The sequence below is a fragment of the Triturus cristatus genome, chromosome 4_2 (assembly GCF_964204655.1).
Source record: "Triturus cristatus chromosome 4_2, aTriCri1.1, whole genome shotgun sequence".
Classification (NCBI taxonomy): domain Eukaryota; kingdom Metazoa; phylum Chordata; class Amphibia; order Caudata; family Salamandridae; genus Triturus; species Triturus cristatus.
Window position 1 is genome coordinate 962,178,895 of NC_140586.1, and position 21,775 is coordinate 962,200,669.

Below are 21,775 nucleotides of genomic sequence, written 5' to 3' on the forward strand. Positions count from 1 at the left end.
TCCGTGGTATTATTGTCAGTGGTAGATATATATTAACCACTATTAATAATCCACTTTCCAACAACAGGCCTCACCTCCCCTGCCTGCCCTGGAGAGACCTCCTCCTCTCTGCACTCCTCTCCCCGTTGACAGGCCTCACCTCCTCTGCACCCTCCGGACAGGCCTCACCCCCTCTGCAACCCCACTGGACAGGCCTCATGTACTCTCTATCCTCCTAGACAGGCCCCACCTCCTCTGAACCCCCTCCTCCCCAAGCAGAGGACAGGCCCTCCTCTTCATCTCCTGAACAGGCCTCACCTCCTCTGCACCTCGTTGAAAAGGCCCTACGTCCTCTGCAGCCCCCGGACAGGCCTCGCCACCTCTTCACACCTTCTGGACAGGCTCCAACTCCTCTGAACCCACAGTTCAAGACAAGCCTCCACTTCTGGGCAGGCCTCATCTGCTTTGCACCCCCTGGACAGGTAAGGCCTCACCTCCTCTGCACCCTCCTGGACAGGCCTCACCTCCTCTGCACCCTCCTGAACAGGCCTCACTTCCTCTGCAAACCCTGGACAGGGCAGGTCTCAACTCCTCAGACCAGACCCCCACCTTCCCCCCTGGACAGGTCTCCGTTCCTCTGCACCCCCAGGACAGGACAGGTCTCATGTCTGCATCCCCTCTGGACAGGCTGCACATTATCTGCACCCACAAAGCACAGGAAAGGCCTCACTTCCTCTGCAACCCCCTGGATAGACCTTACCTCCTCTCCACTCCCTGGACAGGCCTCACCTCCTCTCAACCCCCTGGACAGGACTCACCTCTGCACCCCCTGGACAGGCCTCACCTATGCACCCCTTAGACAGGTCCCACCTCCTCTGCACCCCTTGGTCAGGGCTCACCTACTCTGCACCACAGGACAGGCCTCACCTCAGCACCCCCTGAACAGGCCTCACCTCTGCAGTCCCTGGACAGGCCTCACATTCTCTGCACCCCGTGAAAAGGTCTCACCTTCTCTAAACCACCCCTGGACAGGCCTCACCTCCTCTGCACCTCCCTGGACAGGAATCACCTCCTCTGCACCCCCTGGACAGGCCTCACCTCCACTGTATCTCGGACAGGCCTCACCTCCTCTGCACACCCTGCATGGGTCTCACCTCCCCTGCACCCTATGGAATGGCCTCACTTCCTCTGCACCCACTGGACAGACCGCATGCCTTCTCTGCATTTTCTGGACAGGCCTCACCTCCTCTGCACTCCCCTGAACAGGACAGGACTCACCTACTTTGCACCCTCCTGGACAAGCCTCACCTCCTCTGCACCCCACTGGACAGGTCTCACCTACACGGCACACCCTGGACAGGCCTCACCTCCTCTGCACTCCCTGGACAGGCCTCACCTCCTCTGCACCCCCCTGGACAGATCTCACCTCTTCTCTGCCCTTGTGACAGATCTCAGCTCCTCTTTACCCCTTGGACAGGCCTCACTGTTATGTTCTATATAGGTATCCTAATATAGGCCCGGGTAACATCATATACCTTCACCTACATTATTTCCCCTACACTACACAATAAAAAAGCTTTTAGGATTGAACCTTTACCTAGTTCTAGTCCTGGGTGCAAAAGGAGGGTGTTTCCCTGAACAATAGCCTCCTATAACTTCATTAATGGACTCATACAGTATGAATGAATATTCATGAGGGTTCTTGGAAACCAGGCAGAAGCTACACCACCTGCATAATATCTACGTGCAAGGTTCATCCCCTACGTCATCCTTAATTCCAACAATGGCTAATACAAGGGACAAGGGACAAAGAAACATTAGCTACTTTCTGTAGTTCTACAGCACATCAGAGAGAGGAGATCAGGACTTCCATGCCGACACACTGACGCGAGACGCTGAGGTTCCTGCCTGCAGACAATCCAGCTCGCAGTGGTCTGAATATCCCTTGCGGGGTGTCCAGCTCGAGACCAGAACGGGGGTCCCACAGTCTCTCAATTCAGGTAATGGGGTTTGACTTATCCTAGGAGGATTCTTGGCTTAGCACCTACACACATGCTAGGTACACTTAGATACATCTAGTTAGGATTACATCGTAGGAGTACACATTTATTACTGTCATGTATTTTATATGCTTGTATGCATTCATGATTTTAGCAGAATGATAGAAATCTATCATCCTTTTACGTTTCTAGTGCTTCTAGTTGTCTATATCCTGCACTGTCTATTGATTGTCTCAGCACATCTATTTTACACTAGAATAATGACTTTTCAATAAATACATATTGACAACGTCCCAACCATTTACTCTGTGTATCTATCTGAACGAAAGTGAGCACGAGTGACTGAGCGAAAAGTGGTACATTATTTCCACGGTCCTGAGGGATCGGGGTGGTCATGTTCGATAGTTGCCAGGAACTATCCCCTCCTTGGTAAGAGGAGTTTCTTGTGGCACTGTGAGCTAGCTGCTATACAGGCCAACATACCCGATAGAGGCGTCCAGAATCAGTCTGACACCAATCCTATAGTCTATGTTGTCTAAACGTGCAGAACCTATAAAGGGATATAGGAACTACACAACATGGCGTCGCCAACGTTGGTTGGGTACTTATTTAATAATAGAATCTGAGTAGTTCAGTCGTGCTAATCTCAGAGACCCTTCTCACATATTCCAGAGACGTCTGGAGTGGGAGGGCACAAAAATTCCGGCACAGCTGAGTAGTCTAAATACTATTTATTGGCTGCTGGTTAATCAAGCTTGAAGGACATATTGCTCCTAGAATTGTGTATAAATACCTTATCTCAAAGCCTAACAAGGCCCTTCTTAAATAAAAACATTAAAAGGAGAGGCAGTGGAACAACAACTGCAGTTCAACGCCACAGATGATGAAAATGATGCAGATGCAATTCAAATGACACCAAACGTCAGAAATGCCGTCACCATAAAATTGGGTGCGTATGGTTTCACATCCATGGGTGGAACGGTAACATTTGTGATTGAGGCACACGAATCCTATAGAACAGAGGTATTCTATTCATGGGTTACAGTCCCAGCAGCAAATGCAATAACAAAAACATTTCATTTCTACACAGAAGATGAAGTGCCAAATGACTATAATCCTTACGAATATATTGAAATTCCACTAATTTACCAGGAACACCTATACTGGTTTAAAGGCGCCCTCCCCCATACTAGGAACAGAGTGAGACTGGGTCCGCTCGGAAGAGACAGAGCAACATGGCCAGTATTAGCGGCCTATACACCACACCCTGACATTGAGACAATGCCAGGAGGAGATTTACTTATACTCCACAAAGAACTAATAAGACTATACAGAAACATGACAATTTGTAATGAGAACACTCACACTACAGCCAACACCGGCTACAACAACAACAAGAGGACCAGTCCAGACGTCTACAACCAAGATCACACCACAAACATGACATGCAGTAATGGACAAATTCCCACAAAACGTGAGCAAATGCCTTTCGATAGCTCAGAAAATAACACGGCTGGAGGCAGTGTTTCCCCAAACTACCCCGCATGAAAAACACAGAATGTTAACAACCTGCTTGCCAATGGGAGTAGCTCCCCTGATAGAGGTTTGTACCTCTTGGGGTACAGTTTTCGCTGCCATATATTCCAGAACTTATGGTAATCCCTCCTCAGCAGTAATACCAGATGTAGAGAGACAGATACAGAACGAGTGCGGAGCAGAACCTGCTCTGAATTTGGGGATGAAATTACTGGGTAATTATGCCCGGGTATCAGCTATATTAGCAAATATTAAAGGTGAGGCAGCATCAGTGGCAATATGCCAGAGACTAGGAGAATTTTCTCCTTTACAACAAGAGACAGAACTACCTAAAATAATTGAAACTGCTTATGCAGAATTAGGTAGAGATAGCCTGGGAGCTAGACCAGTGAAACCACAATTGGTGGGTAGTCCTGGAAAGGATACCCCTAAGCAAGCACCTGCTTCTTCAAAGAAGAAGTGGGAAAATAAAAAACAACATAAAGATAAGGACATTAGATCTCAGTCCAGAGGTAGGTCTCCTCAACAGGAGCCCTCCGAAAGAAGGTACAACCTTAGGAATAGGGACAATATTAGGAAACCTGACAGGTATCAGGACACTGAAACACGTTCCTCTCGTTCCTTTCAGGGTTCATCAAAAACCTTAGAGAGGGAAGGATGGTCAGAAGGGGTGGGCGGAATTTGCAGAGTCGCGCTACGCAAAGCTCTGCGAAACGGTAAAAAGTCTTCGCAAACATGCGGAAATGCTTGTTCCGCCCGTTCGCGATGCTTTTTTCCTGTTCGCAAATGCTGTTTGTGTGCTCGGGGGGAAATATCTTGTGAACACGCATTTTGAAAGCGCAAACAATTCCGCGAAGCTGCGGATTGCAGAATTTTTGGCAAATCCGCATTCTCTGCAGAACGCAAAATTACCCAAATTCCACAAGCGGAATAGAATTTACAGCCCAGAACACAGACAAGAAGAGCGTACAAAGTCCAGAGACAAGCAACGCCCTACGGACTACGCACCTAAACAAGAAGACAAACAAAAGTCAAAAGCTCAGTTCAAAAAGAAGAAGGTAGCAGGTCTCAAGATCAGACATGCCCAGAATTCTGAGGACTCATCTAATGAACGGGGAATGGGCTCTGACGATGCTAGACAGCGCAGTGGAAGTAACAATAGCTTGCCAGAACCTAACGGAATTTCTGGTGACAGCGGACTTGAGTGAGTATATCACGGTTGTTAGACCTGGCACCATTGGCGTGGGTATCCCTTCCATTTTTCGCTTTTGTCTCCTCTGTTTCTGCTGGTGTTAGATGCTCTGGGCACTGTGCCACTGTCATTCAGTGCCACAGCGCGAATGCTCCCTATTGTAGAATTGACGGTATGAATTGGTATACCCATAATTGGCTCATTTGGTTTACCTGTTAGTCCCTAGTATAGTGCACCGGTCGTGCCCAGGGCTGGTAGACCGAATAATGCTGGTGGGCCTGCAGCGCTGATTGCGCCACCCACAGAAGCAGCTTGTAAAGTGTGTCCCAGACCTCCCATTGCAGAGTCTGTGTGCAGTCCAGAACTTTGAAAACAAGGAGAGGGGCTCATTTAAGTCCAAAGGGACAGAGCACCAGAATCAACTATATAGTTAGAAAAATTCCCTTTGAACTATAAAAACACACTTTACTTAAATCGGCACTAGGAGACCATGCAGTCAAATGTATCATTCAGTCAAATACATCACAAGCTAAGAACAATTCAAAATGAGATGTGAGAAACCTAACACTAGATTAAATAAAATTTATTAACACATTAATGATCCAATTCACAGCAATAGGTAATCATAAAAAACATATAATGACACAAATATGTATCTTTATTAAAAAAACATGTAAATGTTCATACAGAAAATACAAATTTAAAACAATTTAATTAGTTCGAAATCTCATAAAAAGACAATGAGTAAACATCACATGGAAGGAGAATGTGTAAAAAGAGCACCAAAGTTGTGCCTTAACAGTGTTAATTTGTAACCTATATGGACCAGAAATAACCGGGAGCAATTCACCCTGATTTTAATAATTCTAGTCCCAAGACAAATTCAACCAAAAACTTTACGTCTACGCTTTTCGGTGGAATAAAAAGATAAAACCACCTTCTTCAGGACTGGTATAATATTCCTTCCTTTGGTACACGTGAATGAGCATACCTAACACAAAATATAATACAAAATATATGTAATTAAAAATAAAAAAAAACATGAAAGACATACATATTAATCAAAGACATTGAAAATCTTTCGTTTAGTAGTTGAAAACATGCTCTAAATGCTCCGAGATTCAAGAATCTTTCAAAATAATTGCTGTCACAGGATCAATGAGAAAAAACACACATTTGAACAATGTAAATAGTCTAATAATTAAATACTTATTGCACAAAGTTGGCAATATGTAGATTTCTACACATCCCACTGAGAGTGTTCCATATTCTACCACCTATCTCTTACACATCTGTAATTCACACATTTTGGCATTCATGTATTAACCAGAGACGACTGATACTACACAGCTTTAATAAAATAATCAATAATAATCATGATCCCATTCATAGATAGAGGCCAGTATTCCCCTGTGTCTCGCTACGTCAGTCACTAATCAAGATTCAGACATGTGTCTCCCAGAAAGGTGAGTAATGCATGCAAACCATCATAAATATATCAATACCTCAGCCCATATCGTTAAATAATAGCTGGCAGTGAACCTCTAGGCTTCCGGCAGCAGGAATTACTATGAGGAAATATGTCTGTCAAAAAGCAAGAGGATGTAGCTAATTGTTAATCCATTAGGGGACCATGTATAATTTAACATGATGCAACAGTTTTGGGAGCTAAACTAATATTGAATTCTCACCTTAATGTATTCGAAGTAGGCTCGTTTCACATATTTATTTTAATTTGATTTGATCGATCTGTTTTTAATCACGCTCTGTGAATGAAAATAAATCCATTATCTCTACTAATATAAATATTTATAGCTCTATTACTCTGAATATATATGAGAATAACAGCAATTTACCGAGAGTTAAAAAGCACTGTCTCGAAATTATAGAGACAGAAAGATGCAACCAGTAATCATCTTGTATAGTATTATATTGCAAAGGTTTTCCGTTTTCAATTCGGATCCGGGTAGGCTATAAAGATAAAGGATTTAACCCAATGAGAATGCTATGTTAGTCACAATGCCGATGATTTCATACGTGTTAAGTTACTCAAAACGAAATGAAAATGGTTTAGGCAATGACACCATTGAGGAGTCACCAGCACGGAATGAAGGACTATGCAATAATTCCATGGAACTCGTCCCTCTTGGAACTGAAAATCAAACCGATATCTATGTCAACATGCCTCGACAAGATCAACCTCCAAGTTCAACAAAACCTGCTAAGCTACCAACAATTGGTCGAACAGCATCTGGCTATTTTGAGGACTTTGATTCCTTTTCATTGGATCCAAGTGAACCTGAAACGACGTTAGCCCCAAAATCACGTAATCACTTAAAAAGACATACCTGGTTTGCAGCAGTAGACTCCAGTTGTCGGGCTCCAGTTGCCGGGTTTTGAAGTTCGCTGGTGCCGGAGCGGACCACCGAACACCAGACGCCGGAGGCTCTGCTCCCTAATTCATTTGTAAACCTGTGGCCCCCCCCCTGCTGCTGGAGGATCTCTCCTGCTGGTGGTGCCCGTGATTTTGCTGTTTCCGCCGCCGCCGCCTGCCGCCTACTGCCTACCGCATCCGAGCTGCACAGGAGCAGCCTGCACAGGAGCAGCCTGATTTGGTTCTAGCTGGTGTCGGCGGCAGGCAGGCAGCGAGGTTGTGGACAAGGGTGCAGGAGCTCTCAAGCATTTCCCCAACAGCGTCAGGAGGTGGTGTGAGCTGAAGCGGCCAGCAGGTGGGGAGCTGTGATTCCCCCGCAGCAGCAGGAGAGGAAGCGAGGAAGCGAGGGGGAAGTCACAGGAGCGAGGAGCAAGCCACAAGAGTAGCCCAGGGGAGTGTGTGAGCTAAAGGCCCCAGGAAAGCTGTGGATTGAGGAAGAGCAGAGGTGAGCAGAGAGAGCTGGGGTACACTCAGAAAGTAACTGTAAATAACAGTACAAGCCGCGTCACATTGTGGGACCGCCCTCGAGTCCTCGAGCATATGACTGTATTTAAGCAAATCAGTTTTAAAAAAACATTATCCTAACTCTCAATTCTTAAATGCGTACTAGCTCACAAAAATTTCAAAAAGCACATCTTGTGGTCTCTCTCTCCAAAAAGCAAACACTCCGTAATACTCTGCTTTGTTCCAAAAACCGCCAAAACCGTTTGCCGTTGCTGGTTAGACTCTACAGCCCGTTAGAGTGTCGGCCCAAATAACCGACAAAAAGCAGATATGCGGTCAGGGAAAATAAGAGGAGGGGGTAAGAAAGAAGAACACCCCCCACCCCCAGCCCCAGCAAAAAAAGGAAAAGATGAGGACAAGGAAGGAACTTGGGGACCGATATCACAACTCAAAAGCGTAACCCTTCTGATATGTCCTCCGTAGATTTGGGCACACAAAATATAGAGGGCAAAGATGTAACAGATATCATCGAAGCAGGAGGAGTACGGCATGAGTGCAGACCAACAACTGATGTACCAAACTTTATTGCAAAAGCCTTGGAAACAATAGAAACAACTTCTACAGAGGCAGCCTTACAAGTTAAGTGCATCAATAGTAAGAAGGCAAACCGCACGACCCTCAATAGGCATAACTCCTGTCCAAATAGCAGCAAACGGGCATTGATAACGGACTTCCTAAAAGTAGCTACTAAAACAACGGAGGAAATTCGGAGTCGTCATGTCATGAAAGCAACCAATTATACTAATTCAATAAAAAACGATAAAGTCTCACAAATTAAAAAAGAATCAAATTTGACCCCACCAGGTGTTAGAAACACAACAAATACTGAGACAGAATGGAAAGAAAAGAAAAATGCGGGTTTAGGTATCTCGAGTGCTGAAATTCAAGAAAACCAGAGCCTCCAACAACCATCTTCTAAAAACCTCTCTGCCCTGGAGATTCATCAAAGGAAAAATTCCCAGGTAACCGAGGTTCTAATTCATCACCCTCAATCGCAATCTCACCCGGATTCTCCATACCAGTCTCAAGAACACCAAACTCCACCAGGATACAGTGGTCACAATGGTCACAGCGACAAAGCCAATCACCACATCAAAAGTAACTCAAAATACCAGTACAATAAAATCACCTACAGTCCCACGGGCACGTTCGATTCACAGAAGGGGGGCTATAACCCCACTAGTCAGGGGATAGCCAATTTAAATTTTGACATCCAAGCCCTCGCCGATCCATTCTCCCATACGTCGGAAATGGTAGAATACCTTTGGCAGGATAAACAAAACGATACACAGAATTGCCACTCAAACTACACGGGATCAGCCTCTAAGATATATATCACTTAACCAAAAAAAGGCATCACCCATCAATTCCCCAGCTCGTTTAAGCGAACCATTCCCAGGGCAACTGCCCCACTCGGACCACAGTGCCAACTCAGCTCCATCAACATCTACCGTATGGCCCCACTTGCTAAGTACAATGGATACAATTGGTAAAGCAATGATTTTATACGCAGACAAATTAGATACCCAAGTAGACCTTCTAAATATCCTTGCAATCCATGTTCAAGGGGTCGAACAAAAACTGCAAAGCTTCAATGAGAAGACCCTGAAGGTACAGCAAGAACTAGCCTCAGTTCCAACCATACTTACTGAATTACTGAACACAACAAGGGAAGTTGCAACTAAGCCTACAACCCCAACTAAGAAAGATAAAACAAAAATATTAGAGCAAGAAAATGTAGCCACCAAGGGAATTAACCTAGATTGTCCCAATCCTTCTGTAGGACAAAAAAGTAGCGTAACAGAATCAACACCCACACTGATTAAACTTACCGAGTACCCATACTTAAGCTACCAAGTGTTCCCGACAACTTAAGCGCCTAGGATTCTCCATCTCAAGATCAACACAATAAATCATTGGAAAGACAGCTAAAAGCCCCTACGATTCTATCAAAGCGGAAACGTAAATGACCGAGAAAATCCAGAAAGCGCAAATAAACAAGCCAGGTATCAGATCAGTCCCTGGCAACATCAATTCAAACACCGCAAGAAGATATCGTAACCCATAGCAGTACGGAAGCGGCAACCCCCAAGGAGCAATCAACTTTTTCCCCAAATTTGCCTGTCACGTTCAATACCTCGAACCAAAACTTAAGGGAGTCACCTCCGCCAAGGAAATTATATAGTTTATTCAAATCTGGAGCTGGGAAGGGAAAATACAATTCTAAAACTCAGGCAACACAAGTATCAGTGAGATGCCTCAAGTCGGCAGCAAGGAAAATAAACCAGGGCGCGCCCACCTCGGTTGAAGAAACCGGTACCGACGTAAGGCGACCTGCGGAAACAAATGGGGGAGGCGCAAACCACCAACAAAAAAACAGATCAGAACCTCGGGATCCATCCCAGACCCCACGAGAGCCAATGGTGGCGAAATACACGGAAAAGATTTTGCATAATGAATTGGAGTACGATCCCCCAGTTAATAACAAAGTCGTCTTCAATCCACAATACGCCTCAAGGGGAACGCACAACATATTAAATAGAAATGTCTTGCTAAAATTATTCCAAGCTCTCCCATCCCTAAATCACATAAACACCAACGACATCGAAAGTATTGAATTTAATCAAAACCTGAGTTTCACCGGTCACGAAGTTACAATAGCCACATTTTCCAATAAAATGCACATCGACCTCATTTGGCAGCAGAAGATCCCTTTTTCTTCAATAAAAATCTCACCAAAAGTGTTAGCTTCTTTAGCTGGATTCAGCTCTTTGTTCATTGGCAAGTGCCCAAAAATACTATCTCTGTTAGACATCTTATAATCTACTTTCCCTAACAAATAAAAAACACTACTTAAAATACTACAAGAAATACCATATGTAGCTGGTAAATGGTGATAAGTAACACCTTCTGAAACAGATGCAGGTAATTGCATGCAGACATAGCAATCCCTCACTTCCATTGTTTTCACATATTCATATAACAGTTTAGAAAAAACATTACTAGAAAAATTGTTAATTGACCTATCTTTGTGTATGTAACTACCACCTCTAATTGGGACTACTTTCTGTGAATTTTTCTCTATAATAGTCATATTTTCTGTGTCCATCCCAAATTCAACCTTAAAAGTAACTAATAAAACTAAAACACCCCATAGAAGCATTAATATTCCAGTACAACAGCAGCACATCTTGCACCACCTCTTAAAGAAGGCACATCTATTTTGGTTATTCTCTATGTTAGCCATTCTGCTTTAACTTCTACTCCACTACTGTAATTAGAACTTTTCAAATCTCCAACGTTTGTTCCAAACTTTTCAGCTTCTTCAATGATCTTTCTGTTCACTCAGTCCAAGTGAATCCTTCTTTCACTCAGTTTGGATACTCATCATTTTTCACTCCAATTTCTTCAACATCAAATTGTATCAGATCTCCAACACTTGAATCCTCAGTATCTGACTCTTCTTTGATGTCAGTCAAGAGTACTTTCAGGATTTCACCAGTTTCTTCCTCAACCACTTCTTGTACAGTCTCCTCTGGATTTCCTTGACTTTCCACCTCTTCACCTTCAGGCAGTGTCACATACGTCCATTCCGGCGACCTATACTTTTGGTTGGGTCTCTTAACTCTTTTTACTTCTACTGGTTCTTTTGTTTTCTTTGATTCTTCTTCTTCAGCTTTAGAAGTTTGAGTGGATACTTCAGCTTCCGATGTATTTGCTCTTATTATCCTGTATCTCAGTCTTTTCACTCTGTTGTTAGGCCAACGATCTCTTTTCACAACCTTTTTCGGCTTCACTTCTTTAACACTCTTCTCTCCAATCGAAGTTCTCTTTCTCAGAACTCGACCTTCTGTTTGTTCATTCTCATCATCCGATTCTGTTTCAATTGCCTTTTGCTTTCGTTTCTTAGCAGTTTTCTTTTCTTTCACAGATTCTTTCACCACTGTTTGAGACTTCCCTACTTCTGTCCCTCCTCGGGTCTCCGACACGCAATCTTCTTGCTGTCTATTTGTCCCTTTACCTAGCTCCTCATCAATGTTCCCTACACCTCCTCGGGGGTCCTCCGCAATCTGTCCCTCTCTATCTTCTTCTGACCCTGTTTCTTCAAGAATAATCTCAAGTGGTTCTTCAATCTCCTCCTCTTCTGATTCAGGAGTAGTCTCTATGTGTTTTCTCTTTTCTTTTCTTTTTCCTCCACTGCTACTTGAAACTTCAGGCTCTTTCACAGAATCAGAATCTGATCTTCCTTCTGATACTCGCAGTGAATCCCTTGAAGCTCTCTCTGCTTCTCTTCTCACTGATTCTGTATCTTCAGGATCTTCACCATCACTGGAATCTGACTCTTCATAATACTCTTCACCAGTTCCCTCTCTCGGACTTGGAATTCTCAGAGTATGACTTGCATGTACCCAGTGTCTCACTCCAGCACACTTTACTGCAGTCGTTGTAGTTAGAATAACTTGTCTTGGCCTTCCCCACCTTGGAACCAAGCAATTTCTTCTCCTGTGCACCTTAATCCTTACCCAGTCACCTGGACTCAGATCATGGGCTTGCTTCTTCTCAAGTGTGGTAGCTTCTTCTCCAACCTGGTGAAACACAGAATGAACTGCGTCAGCCAGGCCTTTACAGTAATCCAAAATCATGTCATCAGTTATTGTCATCAATTTATTCACAGGTACGAATGCATGGCGCATTGCACGTCCCATAATGATTTCATGCGGACTTAAACCTGTAGTTCTATCTGGAGTAGATCTCATAGTCATCAAGACTAGAGGTAGAACGTCTGGCCATTTCATGCCAGTGGCTAAGCACATTTTCCCAATTCTGTTCTTGATTGTGCCATTAATCTGCTCAACCACACCAGAAGCCTCTGGTCGGTATGCACAATGTAGCTTCTGTTGTATTTTTAATGCTTCACAAATTAAACCAATGAGTTCATTTTGAAAGTGTCTACCTCTGTCAGATTCAACTGTAACTGGAAACCCAAACCTAGGAATCAACTCCCTCAACAGTAATTTTGCCACTGTTAATCCATCATTCCTCCTTGTCGGGTAGGCCTCCACCCATCTTGAAAACAAACAGACTACCACTAGGACATACCTTAGTCTGTTCACCTGGGGCATTTCAATGAAATCAATTTGCATTCTTGTGAAAGGACCTCCTTCTCTGCCAATTGTCCCTAGACTCACCACTGTCTTTTTCCCAGTGTTAAACTGCTGACAAATTAAACACCTCTGACAAATGCTCTCCGCAATTGCCCTAAACTTTGCATTGTACCAGGTTTGCTTGAAGGACCTAATCATCGCGTCCCTCCCCAGATGTCCCTGGCCATGATACATCCTTGCCATTGACGACAAAATTGAGTTTGGCATCACTGGTCTGCCATCCCTGTAGACCCAAACATGGTCTGTTTCTCTTGGAGCACATCCTGCCTTAACCCAATCTTGTTTTTCCTCCTCTCCTGCCTCATCTTGTAACTGTTTCACTTCATCCCACGTTTCTAGGACATTAGTAAACATCACAGAAGGGAAAGACATTTCCTTTTTTTCTCTGTCCCTATTAATCGACTGATTTAACTTCGCACAGTACTGTGCGACATCGTTAGCATATCTATTGCCAACAGTGATAAAATCCTCTCCTGAAACATGTGCTGCACATTTTACAACTGCTAACTCCTTAGGCAGCTGTATCGCCTCAAGCAATTTTCCAATCAGCTCAGCATTCTTTATCGGAGTTCCACCCGATGTCAAGAAACCTCTTTGTAGCCACAGTTGGCCAAAATCATGCACCACTCCAAACCCATACTGACTATCAGTCAACACTGTTGTTCTCAAATCTTTCCCAATCTCACAAGCTCTTGTTAATGCCACTAATTCAGCAACTTGCGCAGATTTTACTCCTTTCAATGGTGATGCTTCCATAACCTCTGAAACTTTGCACACTGCATATGCTGCACATAACACACCATTATCATTTCTCAGGCATGATCCATCCACAAACAGCACATGATCATTCTCAGGCAAAGGAACATCCTTGATATCTGGTCTTGGTTTCGTACAGTACTCAAGCACATCCAAACAATCATGATCATCTTCCATTCTTATACCCACATTCTCAATGTCTGGCAAAAGTGTCGCTGGATTCACATTCGTACATCTTTCAAGAGTCACATTCGATGCTCCCAGAATCACTTTCTCATACTTAGTCAACCTACTATTTGACATATGCTGAGTTCTGCTTCTTGTCAAAAGAATTGCCACATTGTGAGGTACGAATACCCTTACAGGATATCCCATTATGATCCCCTCACTTTGTTCCAAGCTTCTGCATGTTGCAGCCACAGATTTTAGACAACCTGGTAAACCCACAGCTACAGGGTCAAGTGTCGATGAGAAGTACGCAATAGGCCTTCTCAATTGTCCATGTTTCTGGATTAACATTGAAAGTGCACATCCATTTCTTTCACTGCAGTACAGTTCAAACTCTTTTTCATAGTCTGGCATACCCAGAGCTGGAGCTTCACACATTTTTGTTTTGAGCTCTTCAAATGCTGCCAATTGTTCTGCATCTAGATCCAATGGATCTGTCATGTCATTTTTTGTCAATTTAATCAATGGCTTTGCTATCAGGGAAAAATTAATTATCCACTGACGACAATATCCCACCATACCCAGGAACATTCTCACTTCTCTCTGAGTTTTTGGAGCTTTCATTTCTCTGATTATTTTGATCCTGTCAGTAGTCACTTTTCTCAGACCTTTCTCAATATTATGTCCAAGATAATGCACCTCTTTCTTACAAAACTGCAATTTGGCTGGGGATACTTTTAACCCTCCATCTGCCAGATGATTCAGTAAAGCTATGGTATCCACTTCACAAGCTTCACGTGTCTTTGATGCCACAAGCAGGTCATCAATGTATTGCACTAGCACTGAGCTTTCAGGCATGATCAGACTTTCCAACGATCTTTTCAATAACTGATTGAATATCGAAGGACTCTCCGTATACCCCTGTGGAATACGACACCATGCTAAAATACGCTGGCCAAACCTAAATGCAAAAATCGGCTGGCTGTCATGATGCAATGGAATTGAAAAGAATGCATGACACAAATCAATCACTGTATACCACTCAGCATCATGTGGAATTTGATACAGAATCACTGATGGATTTGGCACGATGGGACAACATGCCACCACAATCTGATTAACCTTTCTCAGGTCCTGTACGATCCTGAACTTGCCATTAGGCTTTTTCAGTCCCATTATCGGTGAATTACACGGACTACTCAATAGTTCTCTCAGGACTCCTTGCTGAATCATTTTCTCAATTATAGGAGTTATCCCTTCAATTATCTCTGGTGTCATTTTGTACTGAGGAATGTTAGGATATGCAATTCCCTCTTTCACTGCAATTTTCACTGGATCTACATTATTCATTAATCCCACATCCTCTCCTGTAAAATCCCAAACTGCTCTTTTCACTGTATCTCTCAGCACTTGAGGCAGATCCTCCGGATTGAACACTGGAAATGCACCAATTAACTCACTTTCCCTATTTTCTAAAGTCATTCGATAGAAAACATCATCATCTGGTGTCTCAAAAGCTATTCCATCTGATGTACAGAAAATCGTGCAGTTCATTTTGCACAATAGGTCCCTACCTAACAGGTTCACTGGACTCGTGTCACAGACAATAAATCTGTGCATGTCTGAAAATTTCCCTATCTGGACTTTCACTGGTTCAGTGAGACGTGTTCTGATTTGTGTATTGGCTACACCAACTACTTGGATTGCTTCATCCGAGAGAGGAAGATTTCTAACATCTGTTGACCTGACAGTTGATCTTGTCGCACCTGTGTCTACTAAAAAAGTAACACCCTCTTCATTTATTTTCCCATCCACAAATGGTCCTGCCTGGTCTATTTCTAGAGTTGCACCAAGTATGCACTCTTCTTCCTCTCCTCGGCACCGTCAGTAATCACCTTCAGACTCACTCCCTTCACTTTTTAACAAGTACTGCTGTACCTTGTTAGTACGTCTTGGTTTGTTTACCTGCTCATCATTGAAGAATCCCGAATCCTGACTGTACTTTTGTACCCCTCTATTCTGCGGTAAAGGTGGTTTTGGCTCTTGACTCTGCTGCTGTCTCACAACTTTCTGCTGTTGTTGTTGTTGCTGCTGGTGGTTATTCCCCTCATTCTGCACCTGTTGATTCAAGGATTTACCCTCATTTAATGGTGGATTAGGACATTCAGACCTCCAATGTCCCAGTTGGCCACAGTTGTGACATGGGAACTTTTTCTTTGCTTCCTCAAGACTTCCCCTTCCCTTTCCTGCAAATCTTGGTCTATTCCCTGTATTATTTCCTGGATTATTTGCCTGTTCCACCAACTGTGCTTCCTGTCTTTCTGCAACTTTCACCTGTGCCCACATTGCTTTTTCCTTCAGCTTTCTTTGCTTTGCTTCAATTTCATCACTGAAATATTTTGCATGTCTCAGAATCTCATCTACTTTCTTACTCTGCCAATCCACTGTGTTTTCACGAATTCTCTCACCAATTTCAGGTCTCAAACCATATACAAATCTGTATACAAAATGACTCAAATCCTTGTCACCTAGGTGTTCATCTCCACTGAATTGTTTAAAAGCCAGTATCAGCCTTTCGTAAAAAGCATGAACTGATTCTTTTGCTTCCTGTTGTGTTCGATCTATCTTAACCCAGTCTGTCTCTTTTGGGGGAACTTTACTCTTCAGGTATACCATCACCTGATCGTACTTCCTCATCACTTCTGGATCTGGTGCCCCTGTTCTCGGGTCTCTTGGATATTCCTCACTAGGCCAACTCACAACTATTTTACACTCAGTCCACAAGTCTGCTGGAACAATTATATCAAACAGACTATTCAGGTCAACCCACAGCACTTTTGACAATTTCACAAACCTATCTACCTGCCTATACCACTCGACGGGCTTTTCTCTCAATCGAGGGAAATCATTCGTAAATGATAAAATATCCTGTCTGGTCCATGGAACATGTACATATCCTCCTCCAGGTATTTCTCTCATGGGAAACTGCTCCACTGGTTTCTCTTTTTCTCTCACTGGAAATGCTGAGTAAGTTGTTCTATCTTCAGATTCATCTCTCTTTTTATACCACCTATCCTTCCACTTTTCTACATCACCCCATCTACGCAATAATGCCACCATTTCTTTAATCTGTCCTGTTCTACCAGAATTATTCAAATTCTCTATGTCTTTCTCTGTGAAATCCATTCTGTACGTTTTCTGCAAAGCCTTTACTTTATCAATGTCAACTCCTTGCTCATTTGCTATCGCTCTCAGTCTATCATGTGTATTTTTCGCTCTCCATGTTATACTTTTACACATGAACAATAATTCACCATCATGATGACTTTTCAGGATTTCTGTCGGGATTGTTCCTGTCACAAGCTCTTCTAATTCTATACGTAATTTAACCACATCAACAATTGGTGCATCTTTGTCTTTTTTCTGAAGAACTTTCATCCAGTCATTTAGGTCATCAACTGTTATTTCTGCTGTCTTTCTCACTGGAACCCCTTTTCTTTGTGGTTCTAAAATTGGCATTCCTGAACTACTAGAATCACTAACATCCATTAATTCACTACCTGTGTCATGTCTTGATTGTCTCAGGTCATTTCTCCCTGTTCTTTTACCTGAGTCTCCTGAAGGACCAGCTGAATTATTTGCAATATATGGAACTACCAGCCCATTTTCACCTGCTCTTTGTCCGTCAATCATAGGAATTATCGGACCTATAGTAACTGGCACTGTAACAGCTTCCATATTCATTGTTAACTCTCTAATTTTCTCAGTCAGTTCTGTTGTCGTCTTCGCTAATTGTCTAGCATTTCTGGCATTTTCCTCTCTAAAAGAATTACTATTTCTTGATTCAGGTGTCATTTTTTCCTTCTCAACTGTATCTCTTGTCGGAGAAACAACTGGTGTACTCTCTTCCGATTCTGATCTATATGGAGGTGGTCTCTTGTACATCATATCATTCAAGACCTCATCCTCATACTCTCCATATCTTCTCCTATCTGTCTCAGAAACCCTTTCTTCTGAAGGAGCAGAAGCTTCAACTGTTCTCATTGGATATAATCCTTCTGTCATACAAGCATCCCGCCATCTTTTCATTCTTTCCTGATGTGTCTCACTATCATGTCTCCTCCCAAACATGTACCTGTAGTACCCTCTAGACCTTTGCTTTTCTCTGTCATGAACTTCTTCTTCCCATTCCACTAAAGCCTCGAACTGTGTAGGTCTCGGCTTCGGGTCCAAGCATAACATCTTTTCCCGTAAATTTCTCAACACAGCCATATTAAATGAACCATGTTCTGGGAATGCTAAAACACCATCTTCTTTAGTATACTTAACCCAATTCTGCAACCATATACAGGTATGTAATCCATATTTCGCAACCATGAAGGATGCAGGTGTTTTCGTTGGAGGCAGCAACTCACCCTCTCTTGTCTTAACCTCTTTATCCTTACTAAACCATTTCTTAACCTTTCCAAAAAACGTCTTTTTCTTTTTCTCTTCTTGATAATACATTTTACTAACACTTATTAAACTCTCTATTTTTTTAAAGTTTGAAAACTTAATTCTCGTTAACGCACCAGTCCTGGGGCGTCTACGTCACTAAACAGCTCTTCCAATCCCTGCGCGACTCACACTAACGCACCAATCCTAGCGCGAACTCTACTCTCAGTCACTATCCAATCAGTGCGCGAACCTCCTGACGTCAGCAGCCGCTGCAGTCTCTGTCTCCTGTCTCTGTCACTCGTCTACCCCTCCTTTACAAAAACTCTCAGTAGACTTCGTGTGTCAAAATTTCTACAAAATCTATTAGTTACAACATAAAAACATTTCCATTGTCTGCTTCGCTAACCACAGAATAGAAAAGAGAGTCTATTTCTCAAGAGTCAACAACTTTACATACATCTCATAACTGTTTCCTCTAGGACGTATCCAAAAGAGTCTTACAATCAATAAATGTATATGCATTCACGCACATTCATACGGGAAAAAATATAGTACATACACACAGAATCCTGCTTTTTGAGAACAGCGCACAATCTGCCTCTGTACAGAATTATAACTGACAACAACTAAGCAGCTTACCTCTGCCCAGTTCTGCAAACAAGCTCAGAGAATACCTATTACTCCTCCCGCAATAAGCTTTAACGGCAATCCTTACGGATCCCTGGGACTTAAGACCAGAGTTTCACAGATAACCTTCACTACGATACATACTCCTTATATACCAGAAATTTCTAATAGTAACATACAATGTCACTGATTCCGAACCCAGACAATGAACGCGCAACTTCTATTGTCACACGTAATTCCTTACAATCCCGCCTTTCCCGAGAGCAGCATATACACCTTCCCCTGCCCTACTACGGAACTGCTTCCAGCTTCCAAGTTCCAGAAGCACTACATATAACTCAACATTACGACTCCAACATTTAGTATTAGTACGTATACCAAAAACATCAAAATAAATCAATAATCAATAAGCTAGTTTACAAGCAATCTTATCTTATCTTATCAGATCAAGACAACCATCTAAAACCATCCTCTGCTACCAGAGAAATTGATACAGATCAGGGTATCAGAAATATGCCCACTACCACAGATAAAGTAATCTTCACAGTTACACGCACATGCATTCATCATACACTAGGGCCCATTTCACTAACATATGCTCCGATACTCTATCAGCAGCAAACCTGTGGGAAGAAAACTCCTAAACACCCTGCATCTATATCTAGGCGATAGGACCAGTTTTAGTGGCTGTCTAACATAATATAAACAATCTATAAACAATAATCAATGAGTCTTCAATAAACGACAAGGAAAGAAACAACCAACACCATGTTTAAAAGTTATATTGCTTTATCTAAAATTAGTCAGAATAAAATCAGAATAAATCATTTCTCATAGTTACCTATTGTAACTAGTGTCAGAACGGGTCAGGACCAGTCTCTCAAAAAGTCTTTTAGGATTAGGTCCTCAGCATCGGTCCTCAGCAACGCAAGTTCACGCAGCAAGGCGACGAAAGAAAGAGTGGGGAGAGCCCTCCCTAAGCTAACATTTTATAATGCAAAATACAATGAAAACCCACATGAATTAATTGTATCACTGAGCAGAACGAGAAGGAAGGGATGTAACTTAGCAACATCCTGAAATCTCCGCTCAAGAAAAGTCATAATACGCAAACCTCGGAAAAGGAATCAATATTTGAAACTATTAAAGTTTATTTCCTCGGCAAACCGGCTTTAGCACAGAGTTCTTTCTGAGACTCTATTGTTCACCAAGGGCAAATCATTTCTTTTGGAGATCCTCCAAGCTTGCTGATGTCCTCCCGGAAATCTCCATATAAGGACTACGGTTAGATTTTCTGCAACCGAATCCAGCAGGGGTCTCCCTTGTCACATCATAGATTTCGCCTGCACCACAGCTCAGCCAGGCTTCAAATTATTCTCAGTTATTTTCATAAAGGCCTCCATAGGCCACAATAGACCATCTTTAATTAAAGAGACAAAATAAAGATTACTAAATCATAATGATTAGACAGTGTTAACCCCACTAATACCCTTATGTGTATGCATTTATCTAGCTTTGCGACATATAGAGCATTAATTCAGACAGCGTTTTGTGCTCAAAATAAATAGCACACAGCAACGTTTAAACATGAAAACTTGCACGTTATTGTCAATACATAAACAGCAAACACATGCTAACCCTTGTGTAACCTTCTCTTATGTTAAGACAAACAGGTTGGTTAATGAGACTCACTTGCACAAGACAAATAATTAGTTGTTAATTATTAATTAATTAATAAAACGCATAGACATGCCAGAGCTTCAAAAGCCCCAGAATTTTCTAACAGAAAACTCTGCTCCAGCACAGGCTTCCATTGTAGATTTAGATTGCTCCTGGATGTTGTGCGTCAAAATAGACGTCCCGGAGACCTACACCCTGCTCATCCTCAACATCTATATTCACCCTGCATCTAAACTAAAGAAGTTAAGAATTGAACAACTAATTACTTCATTAAAAACATTAAAACTTGCCTATTTAGATGCTAAAATCATTCTGTCGGGCGACTTTAATATGAATTTACAATACGATAGGAGTAAGGGAAAAAAGGGCCCCATACAAGCCCCCAACCGACAGGATACTTCCGGCAAGAAATGCGCATCTCGCTTGAAAGACCTTTCAATGTGCATACTCAATGGCCAAGGTCCGGCTGACCGGCCCGCAGCATACACCAGGGTTACACAAAAAACACGCTCTACTTTAGATTATACCTTTACAGATTACGACCTTTTTCCATACATCGCGAATTTTCAGATAAAAGATAGGGCGGAAAGTGATCATCAGCCACAATCTTTTACATTATTAATATCTTTCAAAACCTCAGCGAAAGTAAATGCGCTATCATCTTTAACACAATGTTATAATTTAAAACGCCTCCGCTGGAATAAGAACAACATCGAGGCCATCGCAAACACTTACACCAGTCTTTTGGAAAAGTCCAATCCCGAAACACTAACCATAAAAACTTGGGAGTTTTTTATATATGAAATTAGCAATATATTTTTTAAAAATACCCATGCCCGCAAAGCTGGAAATTCAAGAGGGGCCGCCTGGTTTATCAATAATCTGAGGAAACAAAAACAACAACTAAATAAATACCTCAGACAATTACGATCTCGGGGACCAGAATGCCACCAGGAACTTCTACTGTTAATCGCAAAAACTAGAAAAAAGCTAATAAATTACATAAAACTCACAAAAAAAGAGCACCAAGAACATATCTGGGCCAAACTTCATTACGCTTGCAAATTGGGGGATTCCAGGCTTTTTTGGGAACAAATAAACCAACCAACCAATGGCCGGAATCAACATCATCATTCGGATATACTGGAGGCCACATGGAGAACCTACATCGAACTCCTATACAACGGAGCTGCACCTCGATAGGCTTCAAACTGTGAAGCACTAACAGTGAAGGAGGCTGGAGGCCGAGATAAAGTTAATGGTATCAATAACCTCGAACCACTTGAGAATTCAGTGT

General features: G+C 42.6%; 1 protein-coding gene and 1 pseudogene across 2 annotated transcripts in view; both read right to left on the reverse strand.

Moving 5' to 3' along the window:
* LOC146839138 (uncharacterized) overlaps nucleotides 1-21,775 on the reverse strand; it is a 200,217-nt pseudogene that overhangs the window by 173,516 nt on the left and 4,926 nt on the right. The window lies entirely within an intron of this gene.
* The window catches only part of LOC146839139 (uncharacterized), a 75,655-nt gene that overhangs the window by 31,260 nt on the left and 22,620 nt on the right, over nucleotides 1-21,775 (reverse strand). The window contains exon 2 of the mRNA XM_085603145.1: nucleotides 6,399-6,473. The gene's annotated coding sequence lies outside the window, so the exon portion shown is untranslated. The remainder of the gene's footprint in view (nucleotides 1-6,398; nucleotides 6,474-21,775) is intronic.